The 24,773-nt window shown below is 51.4% G+C and overlaps 1 gene segment (V, D, J or C); it reads right to left on the bottom strand.

Moving 5' to 3' along the window:
- Positions 1-24,773, bottom strand: part of LOC306653293 (immunoglobulin alpha-2 heavy chain-like) — a 460,569-nt gene that overhangs the window by 132,522 nt on the left and 303,274 nt on the right.

Below are 24,773 nucleotides of genomic sequence, written 5' to 3'. Positions count from 1 at the left end.
CCGCCTCTGTGCCCATCAAAATTACTTAGCATGACATGTTTAGCAATGCAAAATCACAATTCTTATGTGACAAAAAATTGTTCTCTTTCGATTCCTATTTCTCCTAAATAACACACCACGTGAACTGTGATGTCAACAGTGATTGTGTGGATGTTAGCAACCATTCTTCAGTTTGTACCTAGGTAAGGGTCATTCTGACCCACTTCCCCCTCTGTCGATGATCTCATGATGTTAGTGTGTCATTTCGAATCATAGCAACAGACACTTATGATTGATGTGATTTTTGGTATAAGAACCCCTACAACCCTGTGGTTGGGGCTGTTTTCCCAGTAGCCATTTTTTGGGCTGTTGTGTGAGACAGTCAGCGGCCGGCTTAATAAAGACTCTCAGATTTGGACTTCTCAGTGGAGATCGGTCTGTTCTTCAGTTGTGCCCCACAACAAGAATCAAGGCAAACTCTCAGGGAAAGCTCCTGAAAATATCAAAGACCAGTTATATGTAATCAATATATAAAGGCACAGTGTAGACATTTCCATTTCAGAAGGGAGAAATAGGGGCACAGAAAGAAGGGTTGGTACCAAACCTAGACCAAAATCCATCTGGGCAAACAAGTCCTGCAGCTCCACATCCAGCATGTGGGGCACAAGGTCATGGTCTCTCTAAAGGTTAGCTCTGACCCTGCTTTGCTGGTTGCAGTCTACGTGGCCTCTGTCCTGGTTTGTCTCTGCTCGATTGCTGCGGCTTTCCTCAGCAGGTGTTCTGCGGTACTGGCATTTCCTAATTTTGGGGGTCTCCACTGCAGCTGCGGCTTCCTCCTCACATTTCCGTGCTTTGCCCTCTCAGGGGCTGCCCTGAGGGACTCTGACCCTGGGGCACTGTGCCTGGCCTCCCAGGCCTTCCTTCCATAGCTCAAGGGAAGCCTCCTTGACCCCCTAACTCCAGCACCCTGCAGTCCTGCAGAACCAGTACCACATGGTTGATGCCAAGGTCTGCTGCCATCTGGAGCAGTAGCTGAGCCCCCAGGGACCCTGACTGTAGCCCCTGATGCATGGGTGGCTGAGCATGGCGAAACAACCTCCTAGGCTCCCATCCCCAACCTATGCAAGCAGTGGACCTCACTGGTCTCTTCTCGAAGGAACTTTTACTTTTACTTCCTTGAGCCTGAGGCAGGTGTGATCATGCCAGTTCCTGAGATGCCCTCGAGTCATCTCTTCTATTGTCTCTGTGTGGAGTATTTAGCATCCTTTCATGACTATGATCTCTTTAACCACCATGACTTCCTTAGCCCCAATTTTACTTAGAGTTTTTTTGTTTTTTTGCCAAACTGCAAGTTTAAAAAAATCTTTCTGCTCCTTATTATCACAGTAAACTTGGCTAAAGCTGCCAGGAACATCCATGCCATTGCTTGAGTGCTGTTTTGCCTTGAACTTTCCTCCACTAAATTGATTAGTCTACCATCTTTAAAGTCGATCTCACAGAAAGTCTCAGGGCATGGGAAAACTTATTTTCCAGAACATAACATGCTGGTCTATAGTTTGATTTCTTTTCTTTCTTTTTTTATACCTTTATTTCATTTATTCATTTTATGTGGTGCTGATGATCAAACCCAGCGCCTCACACGTACAAAGCAAGCACTCCGCGGCTGAGTTACCACCCCTGCCCTCTAGTTGAATTTCCAAGAGAATCTTCCTTTCTTTCTGAAACCTCTCGAGCCCTGTCTTCACTGTCTGCCGTCCTATCGGCATTCTGTTCTTCTAAGCTTCCACCAGAAGCCCATTAAAATTTGCTTATAACATTCCAAAGCTTTTCAGCTTGTGTCATAAACTTCAAAATTTCTTCCCCCACAAACTGTCTCCAAAGGCTTCTGAACCACATGGTCAGGTTAGTGACAGCAACGACCCGACTCCTGCTACCAACTTCTGTTTTAGTCAACTTTTACGTCATTGTGCCCAGAAGACCTGACACGAACAATTAGAGGAGGAAAAAGGTCTCATGGTTTCAAAGTTCTCAGTCCACAGATGACTGACTCCATTCCTTTGTGCCCAAGGTAGGCAGAACATCATGGCGGAAGAGTATGGTGGAGACAAGCAGCTCAGGGCTTGGCAATCTGGAAGCAGAGAAAGACTAAGCTCAGCCCACCAGGGACAAAATACAAACCCCAAAGGCATGTCCCAATGACCCACCTTCTTCAGCTATACCTTAAGTGCTTATTATAGGTATCAGCTAGTTAATCCATTCAACTGGGTTAATTCATGACTAGGTTAAGACTCTTACAACCCAATCATTTAACCTCTAAATTTTCTTGCATTTTCTCACACATGAGCTTTTGGGGGACAAATCATATCTAAACCATTATAGCCTAGAAGGAAGAAGAATATGATGTAAACAGATATCAGAAGTGGCTACACAGGTGTTTCTGTGGCTTAATCTTTGTCGCCTTTTCCAGCCTGTGCTGAACCCTGGGTGGTGGTCTCCATGGGCTGCTTCTCCTAGGGGAACAGGGCTCAGTGCCTGTGTCCGGATGTGGAGACTCCAGAGGCAGTTCCTGGACCTCATCCTGGACAGGTCTGTGGGGCCCTTGGCCACCCTGCCCCCGACCCTCACTCCTTGCAAGTGGGGTTGCAGGGACACTGCAGGGAACTGCTGGATGGCCACCCTAACCTCCTGCAGAACGACGGGGGCACCAGGTCCTTTCAGGCAGGCGTGATTGTGCTGCCGTGTGGCAGCCTCTGGCTCCGAGCTCTGACTGAACCACTAGGTGTGCTTTGTAAGCTCCCCTCGCTCTCCCGCCCTCCCTGCACAAGGGGTGGGTGTGCAATGCCAGATTTCCTCTTGGCAATGTTGCTGCACTTCCGTGCTGCCCCCTTGCTACTTTGGGTGGTCACTCTAGAGGTTCTAACACACCTCCTCAGCTGGACAGCCTGCTTGCCGTGCACCCTGGGTCCTGACTGCCACATGCCGGGTGCCTGTGAGCCAGCCCTCAGCCGCACCAGCTCACCCTGACGCCTCTGTGCCCACCTCCTAAAGGCACGGGGAAGAAAATGAGCATGGTGTCTCTGTACTTGCCTGATAAGCTCCTGACTCAGGCACGTGGGGCTCCCTGTGCCCCAAGCAAGCCATGAGTTCTGCAGCAGCACCGGCTGGTGTCCCCTGATCCTGTGAGTCCTGGTGCCATCCACCTGGAGACCTGCAGGTCCAGGGCCGGGCCCTGCAAAGTGACCTGTGCCTGTGATCACAGGCTGTCAGGCGGGGTTCCCGTGACCCTCTTGGGACGAGTCACTGGTGCGACTCCCAGAGCTCGGGACTGCCGTTGTGGGTGGTTCACTGCAGAGGACGTGCCCAGCGTTCACACGGGCCCGGGTGGCCCTCAGCCCTCAGCCCCCTGCCCTCCCTAGGCCCAGGCAGGTGGGCCAGAGGCCCTGGCCCTCTGATATGACCCTGCTGAGGCCCCCGGCCACACCTCTCTGGCACTCGGGGACTCTCAGTACTGGGGATCCCAAGAGTTTCAGGAGCTGGGCCCAGGACCAGGGGAGGAGCCGGAACCCTTGCGGCATTGCTCCTAGCCCTCCGCTCAGGAGGCCATCTCCTGCTGAGCTTCAGTGTTTTTATCTTGGTTGAGTGAAGTTTGTCTTATTCAAATAAATAATTCTATTGTCAATATTCTATGTTATATATATCAAATAAACAAAAATAGACAAGTTAATCTTATGTATGAATTATACACACAAATTCAAGGATATATTTGTATATTTACAGAGAACCTATTTGGAGAGGAAGGACTCGGGGGGAAATGTTCCCCAAGTTTGTGTGTATAAAAAATATCTTTCAACACCAGTTTTGCTGAGCATAAAGTTCTTGGATCATAGTTTCCTTTCAATAGGATTTTTACAGACATTGATAAACTTATTTCTTTATTTTTTTGAGAATTTTGAGGCTAGGGTGGTTCTCCCCTTAGAAGGGATTTGATGTTCTTGCTTTGAGGGAGATGGGCAAGGGCCAGGCCACCAGGCAGGATGGCCAGGGAGGAGGCCGGGCAGGGCCAGGGAGAGGAGCAGGGAGAGGGTCTCCTGATGAGGTCCTCCCTGCTTGATGGAAGTGCTCGTGGACGAGAGGGACTCATGAGAGAGACACCTCCGCACTCGTCCTCCCGAGTCGGGGACCCACTAGAAAACTAAAACAGACGCGTGGACAGAGGGGCGCCAATCAGTAGAGTGAGGAGCGCGTGGGCGGGAGGAGATAAGGGCAGGAGGCAATTCCAGGGACCCTGAAAAGAGCAGGCCAGATGCCCCACCAGACTCCCAGCCCGGGGCCTTCTCTCTGGAGAAGCCGGTCTCTCTATCCAGTACACCTGCTGCTTGCTGGCGGTCTCTGTTCTTCGATTCTTTGTTGAACAGAGACAATGAACTCAGCACCCCTGGATGGTAACAGAATTGGGGGCTTGTCTGGGATTGAAACCAGGGACTCAAAGGTCAGTAATGGTCATGTTAGATGGACCTGGAAAGTGACTTGATCGTCGGAGAGCACTTCTGTGGCTCTGGGAAGCCCCCAGCCAGGACTAGTACCACTGGATTCCCAGACTGGCCTTTTTTCTCTTTCTCTCCTCTCAGGCAGACACAGAGTGATGTGTCCCACTGTCCATGACAGAATCCGCAGTGTTTCTTTCCCTCCTATGGGAACACAGTTTCCCGTTAGGACTAGGTTGCTCCTGATTTGTCTTTACCTTAAGAAGAAACCTTGTTCCTTTTTTTAGGATAGTTACTCCTGATCAAAAGCCCCTATTACAGAGGAACTTCTTGTCTTTTTGAGACATTTTAGAAACCACCTATCTCCCTTCCTTGTGGCTTTAAGGACCTTCCAGAGGAAGAAAAACAAAAAAGAGGATATCATTATGACCATCACAGCCCTCTCCTGGGGCTGACTCACAGCAGCTGCGGGAACCTCCTTGCACACACACACAAAGACCCACAAATGTGAGCTGACAGGGCAAGTTACTAGTTCAGGGGACTCTCTCTTCAACTCAGAGACTCCAGCATAAATCTTTGCACAGAGGATGCCTCCTCTCCAGATTCTTCTCCTGGGAATTCTGAATCCCTTCGTGACAGGAATAAGGTGGGAATTACATGCTTCCTGGGAATGACAGCATCAGAGGGGTCTGGGTTACAAAAAGAAATCTTGGGGATGTGGACCGCGAGACATGGGTGAGCTTGGCTAGGCCCCACCCGGGAATGCTCCCCCTCGGAGAGATTCAGGGCCAGCCAGTCTGCCCGATTTGTAGGCTGGTGCTGCCCCTCCAGATTTGTGAAAGAGTGAGACAGGGAGCGGGAGACCCCATCGGGACCTCTCTTTCTTTTTTTTTCCGGATGGGTCCAGTTCTTCCAAAATCCCACGAGGCTCACCTCTCTCCTGTCTGCTCAAGAACTGGGATAATTTGGACCCCCAATTAAAGAGAACATCTTGGCTCTTCTTTTGCACTGAGGCCTGGCCCCAGTACCCGTTAGGAGAGGGAGAGCAACAGCCACCTGGGCACCTAATCGCAGTATCATCCAGCAGCCAGACCTTCCTGTGAGCAGGAGGGTGAGTGGAGTGAAGCTCCTCATGTACAATGGCTCTTCCACCTGAGAGACCATCCTGAATTAGCAAAAGATGGCGAGCTGGACACTCAGACCCAGGGGCAGTCCGCTGCTCCAGGCCAGACCCCAAATCCCGGAATGGATGGATTCCTTATTGATGAAGGAAAAGGGACCTTTCCCAGGAAGTCCCCTCAGCCCCAGCTGAAGGAAGAATGATAGGTCCTGAGACTGCTTCTCCTTTACGCCCCAACCTAGAATGACTGGGCCCGGTCCTCCTCATCCCGGGACAAGCTCCACCCAGGACCCCAGAGCTGCTAGGAAATCTGCTGCTGAGGGCGAAGTTCCACTTGGCAGTGGGGGTGGCGCGGTGGTGAGTTTGGACCTGCATGGGACATGTCCCTTCTCCAGTAACTGAATTAAAGGACATAAAGAAAGACCTAGGCACTACCCTGAACACCAGAGGCACACCTTCAACCTGCCAGCAGTTAGCGAATCTTGATGACTCAGCCGGGAAGGATGTCACGTTGCTTCTCAGGCAGGCTTTTGCTTCCTCGGAAGACAGAGTTGGAGAAGCTGCGAAACAGGAGACAGCGCCCCCAGCAGGGGAGGAAGCCCCTGGCTGAGGAGAGTGGGACCCCCACCAGAGCCGGGCAGCTCCCTCACTGAGGCAAGCTGGGATGTCACAGAGCACGGCGAGTGGGACCGACGTGGCTTTGTACACAGGGAGAAGGACTGAGGGGGCCCGAGGTCAGACGTTCATTGTGCCCAGCTGGCCACCGCCGCTGGACAGGAAAGGAGCCACTGGTGACCTTTCTGCAGAGGCGCTGGGAGGCCGTTAGCAAGCAGGCTAGCACTGAGCCAGGGCCACAGGAGAATCATTCCTGAAGACAGATCTTGACCCGATCCTCTCCGGACAGGACTGTCCTGGGGCGCTGGCCACCTGTCGGGCTGCCTCCCGGACCTGCCCTCTGTCAGGGGAACCACTGGAAGCCTGATGTCCTGGGGACCTGAGGGAACCAAGGCCACCGCCTGCCAGCTCCCAGGGACGGTCCTGGGCTTCCTCCATGGCTCCTGGGACTGGTCCAACCTGAGGCACCGGGTAGGCCTGGTCATGGGCAGGCGCCAGAGAAACTTCCTTCTCCACAGGGGCACGCGATTCTCAGTGCTGTCCTGTCCCCACCTGGACCAGGTCCCATGGCGTATCGGGCCGGGCTCCTGAGCAGTTCCACTAGCCTCCTGCCTGTCCCCAGGGTGATTTCCACTCCTGCCACCTTTCTCATTACGCCAGGACCCCAACCCCATCTTAGGAGACCTACGGTCTCAGTGAAGGGCCAAGTAGTCGTTGCTGCCTGGGTACGTAGCTGCCTGCCCCCAGAGACGGAGTGGACCCTGCAGTGGTCAGATGACAATACAGGGTGGACACGGACCCCACAGTGGTCAGATAACAATGCAGGGTGGACACGGACCCCACAGTGGTCAGATAACAATGCAGGGTGGACACGGACCCCACAGTGGTCAGATAACAATGGAGGGTGGACACGGACCCCACAATGGTCAGATAACAATACCATGGGGGCCATGACCCCACAGTGGTCAGATAACAATACCTGGGAGCACAGAGGGCACCCCCATTGAGATTCACCTATGGTCCTTCTACTTTCCCGCCAGAGCAGGATCGCTGACACCTGAGGCTAGGAAGGGGCTGATGCCTGACACTGAGTCTGACCCAGAGGGGCTTTGGTAGGCTGCTCTAGCCCCTGAAATGCCCCTGCATTGGGGTCGCGAAGGGCCCTGTAAAGGAGGTTAGTTCAGGACCGTCACATAATCAATGAAGCGTGGTCCCTTCACCCTAACCCACATGCTCTCATTACCCAGAACCCCACGGGAAAGGTCCACCTCACTGTCCTAGATTTGAAGGGGGCCCTTTTCTGAATTCCTTTTCATCCAAAGGGCCCACCTCCGTTTGCCTCTGAGGCTCCTACTGTAAGGCAGGACAAGCTACCTGGACGGCCCTCCCAGGGATTTAGAGACAGTGTCCATCTGTTGGATAGCACTGGCCCAAGGTCGCGTGGGCTGATCATACCCTGATGGAGTGTTCCTTCAGAAGGCGGATGGCCTAAAACAGTCTCCGGGGGGAAGGCTCAGTTATGCCTCCTGGGTTACTTGGACGTGATACTGGAACGTGGAACTTGAAAGCATGGCCCAGAAAGGTTCCAACCTGTACCCTCATGTCCCCTTCCTCAGACAGCAGAGCAACTCAGGGCTGGACCCTGCATACGGGAAAAGGCAAGACCCCACTGATGCCTTAAGGACGCACAGGGACATTCACAGCCATTATCAATTGGACTCCAGAGGCCAGGAAAGCCTTTGATACATTAAGGACCCATCTTACCCAGGCCCCTGCTCAGGGCCTGCCACTTACTCCAATTTTCAATGTTACAGAAAGGAAAGGGGTTGGAAAGCAGGGGTCACTAAGTCCCTGGGGACACTCCCCAGCCAGCGGTATGCCTACATAAGGAGTCAAACCTGGAGGCCAAGGTGGACTGGATGTCTTGGAGCTGTGGCTGAGCGGTACCCACTGGTCCCTCTGCACATGAGCTTGCTCTGGGAAGGTCCTACTGTCCTCACCTCGGGACACAGCAGGAATCCAGACACTAAGGCCATTTCTGAACAGACCACTGGTCCCAGGCACATGAGCTTGCTCTGGGAAGTTCCTACTGTCCTCAACTCAGACACAGCCAGAATCCAGAGTCTATGGCACTCTCTGAACAGACCACTGGTCCCAGGCACATGAGCTTACCCTAGGAAGGTCCTACTGTCCTCACCGTAGGACACAGCAGGAAACCAGACTCTAAGGTGGTGTCTGAACAGACCACTGGTCCCAGGACAAAGACTTTCTCTGGGAACGCCCTACTGTCTTCACCTCAGGACACAGCAGGAATCCAGACTCTAAGGCAGTCTCTGAAGAAAACACTGGTCCCAGGCACAAGAACTTACGCTGGGAAAGTCCTACTGTACTCACTGCAGGACACAGCAGGTATCCAGAATCTAAGGTGGTCTGTGAACAGACCACTGGTCCCTTGGCACATGAGCTTGCTCTGGGGAGGCCTACTGTCCTCACCTCAGGACCCAACAGGAATCCAGACTCTAAGGTGGTCTCTGAACAGACCACTGGACCCTCGGAACATGAGCTTGCTCTGGGAAGGCCTGAGGTCCTTACCTCAGGTCACAGCAGGAATCCAGACTCTAAGGCAGTCTGTGAACAGAGCACTGGTCTCAGGCACATGAGCTTGTTCTTGGAAGGTCCTACTGTCCTCATCTCAAGATCCAGAAGGAATCCATACTCTAAGGTGGTCTCTGAACATACCACTGTTCTCTTCGCACATGAGCTTGCACTGGGATGGCCCTACTGTCCTCACATAAGGACACACCAGGAATCCTGACTCCAAGATGTTCTCTGAACAGACCACTGGTCCCAGGCACATGAGCTTGCTCTGGGAAAGTCCTACTGTCCTCAACTCAGGACACAGCAGGAATCCAGAATCTAAGGCAGTATCTGAACATTCCACTGATCTCAGGCACATGAGCTTGGTGTGGGAATGTCCTACTCTCCTCACCTAAGGATCCAGCAAGAATCCAGACTCTAAGGTGGTCTCTGAATAGACCACTGGTCCTTCGGCACATGAGCTTGCTCTGGGAAGGCCCTATTTTCCTCACCTCAGGACACAGCAGGAATCCAGGTCTAAGGCAGTCTCTGAACAGACTACTGGTCCCAGGCACATGAGCTTGCTCTCAGAAGGTCCTACTCTCCTCATCTCAAGATGCAGGAGGAATCCATACTCTACGGTGTTCTCTGAACAGACCACTGTTCTCTTCACACATGAGCTTGCTCTCGGATGGCCCTACTGTCCTCACCTAAGGACACACCAGAAATCCAGGCTCTAATGTGGTCTCTGAACAGACCACTGGTCCCAGGCACTTGAGCTTACTCTGGGAAGGTTCTACTGTCCTCACCTCAGGACCCAGCAGAAATCCATACTCTAAGGCAGTCTCTGAACACACCACTGGACCCTCGGAACATGAGCTTGCTCTGGGAAGGCCTGAGGTCCTTACCTCAGGTCACAGCAGGAATCCAGACTCTAAGGCAGTCCTGGAACAGACCACTGGTCCCAGGAACATGTGCTTGCTCTTGGAAGGTCCTACTGTCCTCACGTCAGGACACAGTAGGAATCCAGACTCTAAGGCAGTCTCTGAACAGACCACTTATCCCAGGCTGTTGAGCTTGTTCTAGGAAGGTCCTACTGTCCTCACCGCAGGACAGAGCAGGAATCCAGACTCTAAGGCAGTCTCTGAACAGACCACTGCTCCCAGGCACATGATCTTACTCTGGGAAAGTCCTACTGTCCTCACCACAGGACACAGCAGGAATCCAGACTCTGAGGCCTTCTGTGAACAGTCCACTTATCCCTGGACACATTTGCTTGCTTGGAAGGCCTACTGTCCTCAACTCAAGACACAGCAGGAATCCAGACTCTAAGGCAGTGTCTGAACAGACCACTGGTCCCTCGGCACATGAGGTTGCTCTGGGAAAGTCCTACTGTCCTCACCTCAGGTTCCAGCAGGAATCTCGTCTCTAAGGTCGTCTCTGATCAGACCATTGGTCCCTGGGCACATGGGCTTGCTCTGGGATGGCCCTACTGTTCTCCCCTCAGGACACAGCAGGAATCCAGGCTCTAAGGCCATCTCTGAACAGACCACTGGTCCTTCAGCATATTTGCTTGCTCTGGGAAGGCCTACTGTCCTCACCTCAGGACACATCATGTATCCAGACTCTAAGGCCATCTCTGAAGAGACCACAGGTACCAGGCACATGAGCTTCCTCTGGGAAGGTCCTACTGTCCTCACATCTAGGACACAGTAGAAATCTAGACTCTAAGGCCATCTGTGAACAGACCACTGGTCCCTCGGCACATTTACTTGCTCTGGGAAGGTCTACTGTCCTCATCTCAGGACATAGCAGGAATCCAGACTCTGAGGTGTTCTCTGAACAGACCACTGGTCTCAGGCACATGAGCTTGCTCTGGGAAGGTCCTACTGTCCTCAACTCCAGACACAGCAGTAATCCAGACTCTAAGGCAGTGTCTGAACAGACCACTGGTCCCTCGGCACATGAGGTTGCTCTGGGAAAGTTGTACTGTCCTCTCCTCCAGGAAACAGCAGGAATCCAGACTCTAAGGCAGTCTCTGAACAGATCATTGGTCCCAGGCACATGAGCTGCTCTGGGAAGGTTCTACTGTCCTCACCTCAGGATCCAGCAGGAATCTCATCTCTAAGGTCATCTCTGAACAGACCACTGGTCCCTCAGCACATTTGCTTGCTCTGGGATGGCCCTACTGTTCTCCCCTCAGGACACAGCAGGAATCCAGAATCTAAGTCAATCTCTGGTGAACCTACAGCCATATTCTCAAATATCCGAGCCTTGTGTTGGAGGGAACTACAATGTACTTAAATGCTCACCATAACTTCAGACCAAACTCTTTCTCAGCTGAAGTCGAGGGAAAGCCTCTCCATTACCATGAGGAAGTTTTATGGCAACCTATTCTGCCAGACCAGATTTATCTGATCATCCTATGTATAATCCCGGTCTCAGTCTACAATCTGATTGAAGTTCCTTGGTGATTGATGGGATGGGAGTTCTGGATATACAGTAGTGACAGAGTTGGGTTCTTTAGTCAGGGCCACTTCCTGGTAACACCAGTGCCCAGCAGCAGAACAGTTGCCCTCACCCAGGCTCTAGAACTTTGTAAAGTCTAGAGGGTCACTATGTTTACTGATTCTAAATGTGCCTTTCTCCTACTCCATGCTCATGCCGTGGTCGCAAGGGGCAAGGACAGCTCACCTTGCAGTACTCCTGTTGAGCAGGCTGAGGAGAGTCTTCACCTCCTGAGGCCCTCCTCCTGCCCTCCCAGGTAGCAGGTATCCATGTTCCTGGACATCAGAAGGGAGAGGACCCTATGGCGGAAGGAGCTAGGGCTACAGACGTAGCAGCCAAGGCAGCTGCTTTCTGGGGTCCCACAGTTCTGTGCTCCTGTGGGAAAGCTCTTTTCTGTCCTCTGAGCGCCTCAGTGCTTGATGGATGAGGCCCCACAGCTGTAGCTCAAGGAACCCTCTGAATCATAGAGAATGGCGGGTGTCCTCTGAGGGCATCCTCTAGAAGGTTTTGAGGTCTCCCCATCAGCTCTACCACTTGGTAAGAGATAATACTCTTACGCTTATGCAGAAAATGTGTTCAGGAGAAGGCCTGAAGGACACAGACCAACAGATCATCCAGAGCTGCGGAATCTCTCTCATGGTTTTCTCCTCTCCTGGGGCCTCTGCTGGCCCTGTTGCTGCTTCTTCTTTTTGGTGCTTACATTATAAAGTTGCTTATTCACTTTGTTTCCTCTCATATAGAGACAATTAGACTTCAGATGGTGTTACAAATGGAGCTCCAATGGATGTCCCTCCAGACTTCTACCATAGACTCCTTGACAGACACACTGATGGATGTCATCAGTGTTGGCTCTGGACCAGTCTGCTGTTGCCCACTTGCCCTGAATATTCCTCAGAAGGATATTCTGGTTACTCCAATGATGACCCTTGTCAGCCTGAAGTAGCTAGAGGGGTTGTCACCCAACTTCCAACAGTAGTTGGAGTATCCTGTGAGAGGGGGACTTGAGGGAGACAGGGAAGGGCCCAGGCCACCAGGGCAGGATGACCAGGGAGGAGGCCAGGCAGGGCCAGGGAGAGGAGCAGGGAGAGGGTCTCCTTATGAGGTCCTCCCTGCTTGATGAAAGTGCTCGTGGACACGAGAGGGACTCATGAGAGAGACACCTCCACACTCGTCCTCCCGAGTCGGGGACCCACTAGAAAACTAAAACAGACGCGTGGACAGAGGGGCGCCAATCAGTAGAGTGAGGAGCGCGTGGGCGGGAGGAGATAAGGGCAGGAGGCAATTCCAGGGACCCTGAAAAGAGCAGGCCAGGTGCCCCACCAGACTCCCAGCCTGGGGCCTTCTCTCTGGAGAAGCGGGTCTCTCTATCCAGTACACCTGCTGCTTGCTGGCTGTCTCTGTGTCCTGTTCTTCAATTTTTTGTTGAACAGAGACAATGAACTCAGCACCCCTAGACAGTAAAAGTATAAAGGCTTATTTTCTCCTTTTTAATAGTAAAATACATATTGTCATTGATGGTTCTTGGTCGTTGCCTTCTGAGTGTTGAGAGAAATTCTGGAACATTTGTCTCTGGACTCCCGGCTGCCTTTCCCTCTGTTACATGCAGCTGGTGTGATGGAAGGGGAGATGTGGCCCTCCAGCCTTCCCCTGACCTGGCACCTGAGGGACATGCAGGGGCTATGGGGCCACCCCTGGAGCAAGATGGGAGAGTGAAGAAAAGCAGAGCCAGGGCAAATGACAGTGTAGGTGGTGAACAACTGGTCAGGAAGATGGGGTGACTCAGTGGAGGTGGTGGATGATTGGTCAGGAAGATGGGGTGACTCAGTGGAGGTGGTGGATGATTGGTCAGGAAGATGGGGTGACTCAGTATAAGTGGTGAAGGGTTGATCAGGAAGATGGGGTGACTCAGCATAGGCAGTAAATGGCTGGTCAGGAAAATGGGGTGACTCAGCATAGGTGGTAAATGGCTGGTCAGGAAGATGGGGTGACTCAGCATAGGTGGTGAAGGGCTGGTCAGGAAGATGGGGTGACTCAGTATAGGTGGTGAAGGGCTGGTCAGGAAGATGGGGTGACTCAGTGTAGGTGGTGAAGGGCTGCTCAGAAAGATGGGGTGACTCAGCGTAGATGGTAAATGGCTGGTCAGGAAGATGGGGTGACTCAGTGTTGGTGGTGAATGGCTGGCAGGAACATGGGGTGACTCAGTGTTGGTGGTGAATGGCTGGTCCGGAAGATGGGGTGAGTCAGTGTAAGTGGTGAAGGGCTGGTCAGGAAGATGGGGTGACTCAGTGAAGGGCTGCTTAGGAAGATGGGGTGACTCAGTGTTGGTGGTGAAGGGCTGGTCAGGAAGGTGGGGTGCCTCAGTGTATGTGGTGAAGGGCTGGTTAGGAAGATGGGGTGCGTCAGTGTAAGTGGTGAAGGGCTGGTCAGGAAGATGGGGTGACTCAGCGTAGATGGTGAAGGGCTGGTCAGGAACATGGGGTGACTCAGTGTTGGTGGTGAATGGCTGGTCAGGAAGATGGGGTGACTCAGTGTAGGTGGTGAATGGCTGGTCAGGAAGATGGGGTGACTCAGCGTAGGTGGTGAATGGCTGGTCAGGAAGATGGGGTGACTCAGTGTAGGTGGTGAATGGCTGGTCAGGAAGATGGGGTGACTCAGTGTAGGTGGTGAATGGCTGGTCAGGAAGATGGGGTGACTCAGCGTAGGTGGTGAATGGCTGGTCAGGAAGATGGGGTGACTCAGTGTAGGTGGTGAATGGCTGGTCAGGAAGATGGGGTGACTCAGTGTAGGAGGTGAATGGCTGGTCAGGAAGATGGGGTGACTCAGCGTAGGTGGTGAATGGCTGGTCAGGAAGATGGGGTGACTCAGTGTAGGTGGTTAATGGCTGGTCAGGAAGGTGGGGTGCCTCCGTGCACTTGGTGAAGGGCTCTCCAGGACCATGGGGTGATTCAGGAGGAGGTGACATGCTAATGCCTCCAGAGCTGCTCCCCCCCTTGCCCGTAGCCAAGGTCACCTGCCTCAGGGAGGGGCTCAGCAAGCAGGTGTCAGTGAGCCTCCGGGCTCCTTTTGTCCTTTGGTCATCCCTTCTGTGGTGGGCAGGGTGAGAGGAGGGGCTGGAAGACAGGGACCTGAAATCTCTGAAGGGCAAGCCACCCTGCTCCCTCAGAACCAGCTCCCCGCCTCCTATTTTTTAAATAAAATCTACTTTCGCTCCTATCTGGACTTTTCTTGGGTGTTTAATATTCAGCACTGGGGTTCAGAGGGCTGGGGGGAAGGAGGACCCGATCCTGATTTCCAAGACCAGTTTCAAAACCACACCGAAGGAGTCTCAAGAGACCAGGCCAGTCCCAGGTGCACCGAAGCTGCATTTGCACATTTCCTTCCTGTGCAAAACAGGAGGGCAGGAGGGCCTGGCCGGAAGGGGTGCAGGAAGGGGCCCTGAGCGGAGCTGGCCTGGAGCTTGTCTGCCTCCTGCGAGCTGAGGCGCAGAGCGGTGGGCAGCACCTCTTGTGCTCCGGGCCTGCAGGAGGGCAGGGCATTCCTCTCTGCACCTGGGGGTGGGGTTGGGCTGTCCCCTGGCTTTTGGGACCCAGGCCTGAGGCTCCTTCTCCCTGGATGGGAGGCAGGTGAGTGGCCCTGAGTCCTGCACCCCGTGTGGAGGCCCCAGGCCCTCTGGGCGGGTGTGGGCCGTGTTGCTCCAGCGGCTGTGGCAGGCGTGGGCAGAGCGTTCCTCATGTGCTAGTCCAGCACCCCCACTGTGATCCAGCACAGCTCAGAATCCCTTCTGAGCTCAGGGCCTTCTTGGTGAGCGCTGCATAGGGGTCTCCCGTGAGTGGGAGTGTCGCTGGGCTCTGGTGGCCTCCAGCAAGTTTTATGTAGGATGTGTGGCACTGTGGCCCCAGCTGCTATAAAGCACGGTGTCTCAGGCCAGCACAAATTCCTTCCACCTGCCAGGAGGGGCCAGCCCAGGGAGGGGCCCCTCCTGGCCTTGAGGTTCCGGCTTGGGCCGTCCTTGTTCCCCCGAATGCGGAGTGGGTGTGGAGTCCTCTGGGAGGTGTCTGCTGGCCCCCCGGAGCCTGCACTCCCACTCGGAGGCCTCCATTGTCCACAGAGCTGGCCTGGGCAGTTTCTGGCGTGCGGTGACATCAACACCAGCAGAAACCTGAAGCCGTGGGCCTCCCTGGGCCTGGGCTCAGCGTTCCTCTTGGTCCTCTCTGGCCGTGAGCAGGTGTCCCTGGAACACTGGGTTCTTCTCTCCTGAGCTCTGGAAGTTTCTGGCCTTAGTGCAGCTGGCTCCCCTGGGGGCCTTGGCCCTCTGCAGGTTGGTGTCCTGTGGGTTTGGGCTCTGCCCAGGTCAGCCACCTGGCAGCCTGTCCTCTTCCTGGGTCTCAGCTTGGGCTGGCCGGGTCAGAGCTGAGATTCCAGTCCAGGCCATGGGGCTCTGGTGTCCCGCTCAGTCACCATTCAGAGTTTCTGGCTCAGGTGCCCAGGGGTGTCTGCGAGGGGTCTGCTGCCCGGCTGGTCACTACAGCGGAGGCTGGGGCCTGTGGAGGATTGGGCCTGGCCTGAGGCACTGTGGGGTGTTCCCCTGCAGAGGATCCCTCTGACTCTCACCTGCCCACCCTGCTGGTCCCAGAGCCAGCGGGCGGTGGGGAGCCCAGATGGGTGTCCTTGGTGGGTCACCTGCACTGTCTACATGAGGTGACAGGAGACGGAGGGCCTGGGGCCATGCAGATGCCGGGGCAGGAGGTGGCGGGTCCCTAGCCTGGGGATGGGCTCATGAGGCCGGACTGGCACTGGCACTGGCTCTGTGGCCTGTGCCCTGGGAGCTGGCATGCTGCAGTCTCACGGGAAGCAGCCTCCTGGCGAGTCATTCAGCTGCCCTCCCAGAGGGCGTCCCCACAGTTCTGTGGAGGGGACACAGGGAGGCAGAGGGGCTGCCCTGGGCAGGGGTCCCTGGAGCGAGCACCGGCTCCTGAGGCCCCAGGCGACGTCCTTTCCTGTCCGCACTCGGGTCCACAGGAGCTCTGAGGGTGGCTCCTGTCAGGGTGGGGTGGAGCCACCACCCCAGGGTCCTGTCCAGGGGCAGGAGCCACTGTCCAGGGTCCTGCCCCTGGACAGGACCTTTCGGGGGGGTGGCTGGGCATTGCGGGTATCGGCGCCCTTCCTGCCTCGCACACTTTCACTGGGCAGTGCCAGGGACTGGGAGTCCTGGGCAGCCGCTCTGGCTCTGGTGCTCGGGACAGGAGCTAGGAGTCAGTAGCCTCCTAGGGCTAACGGGAGCACCACTGGAGGTGGCCAGCCCAGGGCGCGGCAGTGGCTTTGGGACATGGGCCATATCACTGTGGTAGCTATACCATAGACACAGTGACAGAGGCCGCAACAATATGTTCTGTCCCCAGGGCCGGGGGTGTCTGCCCCATCTTCACGGGGCCTCTCGGAAGGATGAGCTCTGGGGTGGCGAGCTGAGGGTGGGCTGGGAGGACGTCCCCCGGAAGTGACCCCGAGTCCCCCTGAGCCCGACCCGAGCAGGGAGGGCTCGCCTGCAGGCTGGTCCTCAGAGCCTGACGCGGCCAGGTGCCTGCTCCTGGTCGCAGGTTGTTTGCCTGCTGAGGAAGGGGCGTGGGCGGAGCCTGCGAGGGCAGAGGGAGGAGGGGCCTAGAGCAGAGGTCATGCGGCCTCTGACCTCCGTGCTCCTGCCGCTCTGGGGGCGGGCTCCCCCCTGCTCAGGCCCGGACAGCTGGCTGCAAAGCACACTCTGTCCGTCCCCTGCTGGGACTTCTGGCCTGGGCCCTCTGCGCCTGCAGTCTCTGGATTTCTCTCTTCCCCACCCCTGCACTGCCCCTCCAGCCACTGTGGACGTGTGGACAGGCGCCTCTGCTCTAGAACCTGGACCTCCAGTGAGATGGGCCTATCCTTCCCTGACTGAGGTCAGACCAGCAGCTTTGAGGGGGCCCAAGACCCAGGGTGAAGGCCCGCCTTGGGGTATAGTGGGGTGTCCTGCTGGTCCCAGTTGCTGCTATGGGCAGTGTCACTGTGGTAGCCATAGTCAGCTAGACACAGTATGACATCCCCTGACAATAACCCAGCTTGGCCCTGGAGGCAGGGCTGAAGGGAGCTTCCAGGGAATATAGGGGAGGAGTCCCTGGCTATTCCAGGGGACACCAGGGTTGTGGAGGCCAGGGACTAGGATGTGTGCCAGGGGACAGGAGGCCAGCCTGGGAGGCTCAGCAGGACTGGAGAGTTCAGCAACTGGGAGGGGGTGTGAGCAGACCAGGAGGTGCTCAGGGCCCTGGAATGGCTTTGCGGGATCCCCACACCTGTGGTCCTTGTCTGAGCACACTCAGAGCTGGGCCCAGGGCCGCGGGCAGGTTGTGCCTCAGCGGTGCAGGTCTCAAGGTGAGGGGGCCCTGGAGACAACATGGGGAGCAGTCGCAGCTGGCTGAGCTCAGAACTCCTGCTCTGAGAACAGTCACAGTCGAGTCAAGGGACAGGGCTTGCCCCGGCCAGTGGAAAAACCAGGAGCAGCTGCAGCGGCCTTCCTGGGCAGTCTGCCCTTGGTGGCCACATCTGCAAGGGCAGGTGGCTTGTCTGGTGGCTGCTGCTCCAAAATGCAGTCCTTCACCTGGAGGGCAGCATGCAGGAACAGAGGTCAGGTCAGCAGCTTGGAGGGCCCCTCACCCGGAGGGTGAGCCGCCGGGCCGGGCAAGGAGGGCAGGCTATCCAGTGGCTCTAGTTACTGCTGTGGGCAGCAGTGCTGTGCTGACGAAATGAGACCCATACTCAACTTGAGACCCTCAACACAGCCCTAACAAAACCCAGGTCTGGCCTGGAGGTGCAGCTTGGGGAAGCTTGAGGGCAGCAGGGGCCAGGGCTGCCCAGGAGCCCAGACCTGTGCACTGTCCTTCCCTGGAATGAAGCCCTGCACCCCTGAGAGACCTGAGGCAGGCCAGGAACAGGCTCCACCTTCCTCCGGCCTGTGGGGGCTGGGAGTCGCCCGGGTCCTCGGTGGGCGCTCCGGACACTTCCCGGGAGCTCCTGCACAGCGGAGACAGGCCGCCCCAGGCTCCGTTCCTTGTGGCTTCCTGAGGCTCCGGGCAGGGCCAGCACAAGCTCCGCCTGGTCCCTACGTGACCTGGCGACCCTCTCTAAGGCTGAGCTGGGCTCAGTGGAGGCACCTGTACTGTGACGGTCACGGGAAACGTCCCGAAGACAGCCCCTGGGGAGGCCGGAAGGGCAGTGTGGTCTGGAGGAGGGCGGAACATCGTCAAGGAGTCCTGGAAGGAGGAAGCAGTAAAGGGCGAAGCTCGGAAACAGCGGGTCCAGAGGGAGAAGAGAGGCCACGGGTGGGATCTCAGTCTTCACCCCTTGGGATCCGAGCTGTCTCCTCCGGGTAACAGTGAGTTTCAGTTTTTTCACAACTGCTTTCCTGAGTTGAACTTTCAACCTGCGTACCAGTTTCCTGCCTCTACGGAGGACAGGTCCTCAGTCTTCGAGGATAAACCACCCTCATTGTACTGAAGCCAGAATTGGGAACAGGTAGTTAGTGTAGAAATAGGGGATCGGGTCAAATCAAGGAAATGGAGGCCATAAAGTCATCTGCCTCTGGAAGTTGGAGACTGCCCCTGGGAGAATGGAGTGTCAAGGATCTCCGAGCCCATTGATTACCAAATTTACCTGCCTTTATCAAGGACTGCAAGCATGGAGCTGCTAATTAATGCCCCCTGGGCCCTTATCTGCCTGAATCACCTTGGCCCTCCCCCTGCCCATGGCTTTTCACTTAATGCAAAACCAGGGCTAGTCACTTAGGCAGTAGGGAGAGAAGAGGGGGGAGAGAACTGGAGAACACAAGAGACTTTAACCTATAAGAGATGTAGGGTGCGCCCACTTCTTGGGACTTTATAACATCAGCCATGGCCCCCTTCTCCCTGCCGGGAGAAGTCTGTATTATTACCTTTAAATAAAACCTGCTTAATCTGCTTGCCTTGGCTGCTTCTCTAGTGTTCAATCTTCAACATTAGAAGGAGCAGAACTGTCACCGGTAAACGGCGGTATCAGATTTGGAGGTCCCACCAAGATTTACGCCGAGGTAAGTAAGCTTCTCTCTCCACGCACCCCACATCTGTTTGAGGTGTATCTTTCTGTCTCTTTATTTTTGGAGGGCAAAATGGGCACCCATCGGCTACTTAAATGCAGTTAGTGCAGCCGCCATTCTTAAGACTCGGGTGAAAGGTTTCCCGGCCCAGGCAAGTTTCCACTCACCTGCTCTGTAGGCATGTTGGACTCTGCTGAAGCCGTTTCCTACTTTTCTGTCCAGGCCTGGAGCGCAATTGTACACAGTGTCCCTAGTCCTGATCTGCCCAGGAGGCGTGGAGGTGGAGGAAGGGTTGGAACAACTGCGGAGTTCTGGGCCCGGGCTACTCTCGGGTGGACCCCAAAGGTTCCTTCTCCGGATTCCCCCTCCTGACGCCCTGAGGGGTATCCAGGGTGACCGGTAGACGAATGGCACCGAGGGAAAGCGCCAATCACCTCTGCCTCCGTATGGGCCACACAGTGCACAACACACCTGCACATCCACTGCCTCCTGGATGCTCCCCTTCCCTTGCTGGTCAGACATTAGGAATTCAAGCTATAGGATTAAGGCCTGGGATGACTACTATGAAAATGCCCAGGTTCCCTTTGTTCGCATGGTTAGCCTTCACTAGTCTAAACATCTAGAGTCTCCCCATTACTGTTCCCATGCTTAAATGTGCTCACGGTGTTCTCTTTAAGCTGCAAGAGGGAGGCATTTAAAAACTCCTCCCGTGAGACCCTCCAAGCAAAGGGCGTTATACACCTAACAACCAACAGATGTCCCCTCGCCCTCTGGAGATTCCTTTAGTCTACTGGGCAAAAAGATAGGCAAAAGGCACACTTTTTACTTTTGTCATCATTTTCATAATTAGGAGTTTATAAGTGGCAGGAGGAAAGCAGTAATGCCCTTAAGTCTGAATCCTCCCAGGGTCTCTAGCACAGGGCAAACTAGGGCCCTAGCACTTTGCCAAAGAAGGCCAGAAATAACTTTGGCAAAGCCAGGTAGTGAGAGATGGGTTTTTCTGGACCGTAAGGAAGCTCAAAGTTAGGGAGACGTCCCTAACATTTCTAACTCAGAAGGGAGCTTCTCTCAACAGTATTGCCAGGTTCACCACTAGCCTGCATACTGCTAAATTGCAAATGATCAAGAAAAGTGCCTTTCATATGTTACCATGCTTGACATCAATAATCTACCATGAGAGGAGAAAGCCTTCAGGAATCGCCTACTAAGGGAGGAAAATCGAGGGGACCCTCCCAACTTAAGACAGACAAAAATAAATTTAAGGAGGCTTTTGGAGGATCCTAATAAATATTGAGATGTTTCAAAACTTATGCCAGGTATTTGACTTCACCTGGAAAATTATGCTATTAACCATCTAGAGAACAGGCAGTTCCCAGAAACCATCCTAACTGGGATTCAAATAGTGAGTAGGATGCCTAAAAAACTATTATGCAGCCTTCAGGAAAGTCCTGCTATTTTCATGGAGAGACTTAGGAAAGCAATAAGAAAACACACCACTTTGAATCCTGAATCCATAAAGGGCCACCTACTTTTAAAGTATAAATTCTATCATTCAGTCAGCCCCAAATATTTAGAGGAAATTATAAAAATTGGCACGTGGCCCTGATCAATCCTCAGATGATCTTCTCCAGCTTGCATCTTCTATTTTTTAATAGACATCAAAAAGAAAGAAAAGGAAACATATAGGCAAAAAAAGGACTTATTAAAGATCATTCAAACTGATAGAAACTTTTAATGCCTTGCAATAGTCCATGCAATTTGCCCATTTTAGGAGTTAAAAAGCAAACTGCCTAGTTCAGAACCTTAGAATAATGAAGCAGTAATTTCCCCCACCCTGTAGTTCTTAATCCATACACTTTTATCTTGGATTCCCACTGCTGCTTGGTTTACTAAGTTAGATTTAAAAGATGAATTTTCCTGTTTATGCTAGACTCTGAATGGCAATTTCTGTTTGCCTTTGAGGAGCCAGATACTGTATCTCAACTAACCTAGACAGTATTGCCTCAGGATTTAGATGGCCCTCACCTGTTCCGGACAAACCTTAGCTAAGGACTTAACAAAATTCAGAGATAAAACATCTGTAATTGTTCTCCAGTAAGTAAATGGCATCCTTTATGTGCCTCCACCCAGGAGGAATATCAAAAGGCCATTACAGAAGTCCTAAACTTCTTAGCTAATAGGAATTATAAGATCTCAAAAACTAAAGCTTAATTATGTCATCAACAGGTTCAATACTACAGGAAATAGCCACCATAGGACAATATTCTGCCCCAGGAATATCAAGAAGGGGACTTACTTCTAGCTCCTGTCCTCAGCTTACCTATGAAGCAAGATTTAACCTGTTTGTCACAAAAGGGAAAATAAATCCTGGATAAGCAGCCATAGGCAGCTCAATAACCAATGGCATATCTCAGTGAGGAACTTGGCAAAGTAGCTTCATTCTCAAAGGTAATGGAAAATAAGGTCTCATAATTTTCTTTGACAGCCAACCTGTCCTGATGAGATGGCTAAAATGCCCTAGGCACAAAGTTTGTGTTAAAACCTGTTAGATCCTTCCAGATCTCAGTCAAGGCTTACAGTGAAATGTGAATAAAGGAAGCCTAAAGGCTCAGTAGGAGACTGGTCTCAAACCCAAGAAAAAAAGTCTTTAAAACTCCAGCAAAGTAAATGCTATGGTACTTCACTAAAGTAATTAACGGCCGTATCATTTTTCCAGGACTCTTGTTTTTTTAATTATATGTTTTTTTGAGCTCATGATTTTTTGATCAGTTCTATTTTTATTCAACTAGAGTTTTTGAACATCTGTTACATTGCAAGGGAGATTCACCTATAAAGTTACAAGGGCTTGATTTTGTGTTATTTGTATGTCGTGCTGTCTAATGTCATGTTTTGTCTGTATCAAAACTGAGCGCTCCTAAAATTAAAATTAAAAATGGATCCAGATACTTTTAATTCACGTGATTTAAAAAGGTTCAAATTTGGTAAACTAATAAAAGCAAAATGTCTTTGAAAATAACTCGCAAGTCTCTAGGTGGTCAAGCTAATAAAATACTGATATTAATAAAATGTCTAATATCAATTGTTTCTAGGACTTTTCTTCAACAGGAAAGAGACAGCAAATACTGTTCAGGACACTTGTCTGATATCTTGGTTTTTATAGAATAAGTGAATTAGAGTTAACATGTATGGGATTACTCAAATGTGTTTGTGGAGACATCTGATTAATTTACAAAGTTAAAATGCTAATTGTTAAATAACATCGAGTACTTTTAACTCCTTAAATTCCATGGGGTAACATACTTAAACATTATTGGTGTTTTCATAGGTTAGTAAATAAAAGGATTTAAACTTGCTTTGTGTCATCACTAAACCAAAAACAAGGTTACTAAGAGTTATGTCCTAACAAGTGCAATTCTATATACAAAGGGTCCCAAAAGTTTCAACTGTGTTTCAATTAGAGTACTATAAACAACTGAATATTTAATCTTATTAAAATAGAGTAATTTATCTAAATTCAGAAATTTCATAAGAGTTGTTTCAGAATGTGAACAAAAAGGGGACAACGAATAGGAAAGAGAAAAAAAAAGGTTCTGGGTATGGAAATATATTTAGTAAAAGGAAAAAAGAAATGTTTCTCGGTAAGAAAGTGCTTGTGTGATGAAATACATGAGGGTCTAAGTAAGTGCTAAAAAAGTCTGTGTAAGTAAAGGGCAAGTTTCAACAAGTTTGCGTGAAACTAAGTTGGTTACATGTATGTGAGACAGCTAAAGCTATTTAAGGTTTTTCCTAAGGTGAAATACTAATGTTCTGATATAAACCAAAGCTTAATCTATATAGTAAAATGACAAGGATTTCTTAGAAACACTAATTTACTCTTAACTTTGTGTCTATTAAGTTTTATTCTTTAGAAAAATTAGTCTTAAAAATTGGGGTTTATACAATTATGGTTAAACAACTGTTAGAGTATTGTACTATGTTACAGAGTCTACATTTTTCTTTAAAAACTAAATTTGGTAAGATAAAAGTGTCAAGGTAATTGTGAAATGGTCACTAGTTGTATATTAAATGTGTTCATATTTTTCAGGTACGCAAGTTTTTAAAGCAAGGAATTTATTAAGCTCTGCTATCCTCCAGATTAAACTTGTCTGTAATGGTAATCTTAAACTTATAAAGAGTAAACTTTATTAGGAATTTATTTCTATCATTTAATGTTCTATTATAGGACCTGCTATCAATAGGGTATATGTAAAATTTGTTACTTTTTACACTGAGATAAAGAATTTCAAATATAAATGTATTTATAAAAGTTAGAGCCTGACTTGTTTAAAGGTTAATTTTGTGAAACATGAAAACATTTTGCCACTTTATCACACAAAAGGAAAGTTAAAAGCTCTCTCAGCCTTTCTTTGATTCATGTTTTAGATACTATGTTAAATTGTGTTAATTATAAAGTTTATATAGACTCAGGAAACAGTATATGTAAACTACTTAATGATAGGTAAGGAAGAAGCAAAGATCAACATCAGAATTAGAACACTTAAGATCTGTAAAGAGCCACGCCTTACCTGAGATAAGGCTCTGCCTCCCACCTCACTGTGTGTAGAATAGCTCCAAAATAAGCCAGACTTCAGCTTATTTAAAGTTATAGTCAAAAGATTGGTTTTTGTTGTAAAATTACTATGATCTCAAATAGGGGATAGAATGTAGTTCTCAGTCAAAATTCAAGATAGCTATTATACAAGCAGAATATATTTTTACTCTTGCTAATTTCATTTTGTAAAACTGTTACCTGTTAATGTTTTGCAGAAGTAGCTGCTTCAAGAACACACAACCTAGGTAACTTGTGATAATAAGCCATCACCTATAGAACAGATAGTGGTAACTTTCAGTACTAATACAGACTAATATTTGGATCTTTTGCCCTCAGTCAGCCTGAACCCAGGGAATAAGAGGACTTCTCTAAGGAGCTTTGCAACTCTGGGCCACACAACCTCCTGATCAAGGAGATTGTTGAGACTAGAGGATGAAAATCACTCAGTGCATCTGCTGCAGAGGAGGGTCATGGAAAAAGGGAAACATCCCTTGATGCTTCCAAAGGAAGCTACCTCATCAGTAGACCCTGCCTAACCAAAGTCACTGGTGGAGCTAAGGAGCCGCTCTTAAGTTCTGTACGAGTGACCCCTGTGGGAACTCAGCTGACTCTTTAACAAGACAGGAACCAGGTCAATTTGACCAGCTTGATCTTAGACACCCAGCAAAACAGTTAAAACCAAAATATAGCCATTCTTGGGCATTTAAAGGAAATAATAGTTAAATGTAACTTCAGATGTACACTTGTATTAGCCCACTAGAATAAAGGCTGGAAGCTACAAATGAGAGAAAGATTCTTTGGCAAATG

Source organism: Sciurus vulgaris, assembly GCF_902686455.1.
Source record: "Sciurus vulgaris genome assembly, chromosome: 2".
Taxonomy (NCBI): domain Eukaryota; kingdom Metazoa; phylum Chordata; class Mammalia; order Rodentia; family Sciuridae; genus Sciurus; species Sciurus vulgaris.
The sequence above is the reverse complement of the archived record's forward strand: the minus strand, read 5'-3'. Positions and strand labels throughout refer to the sequence as shown.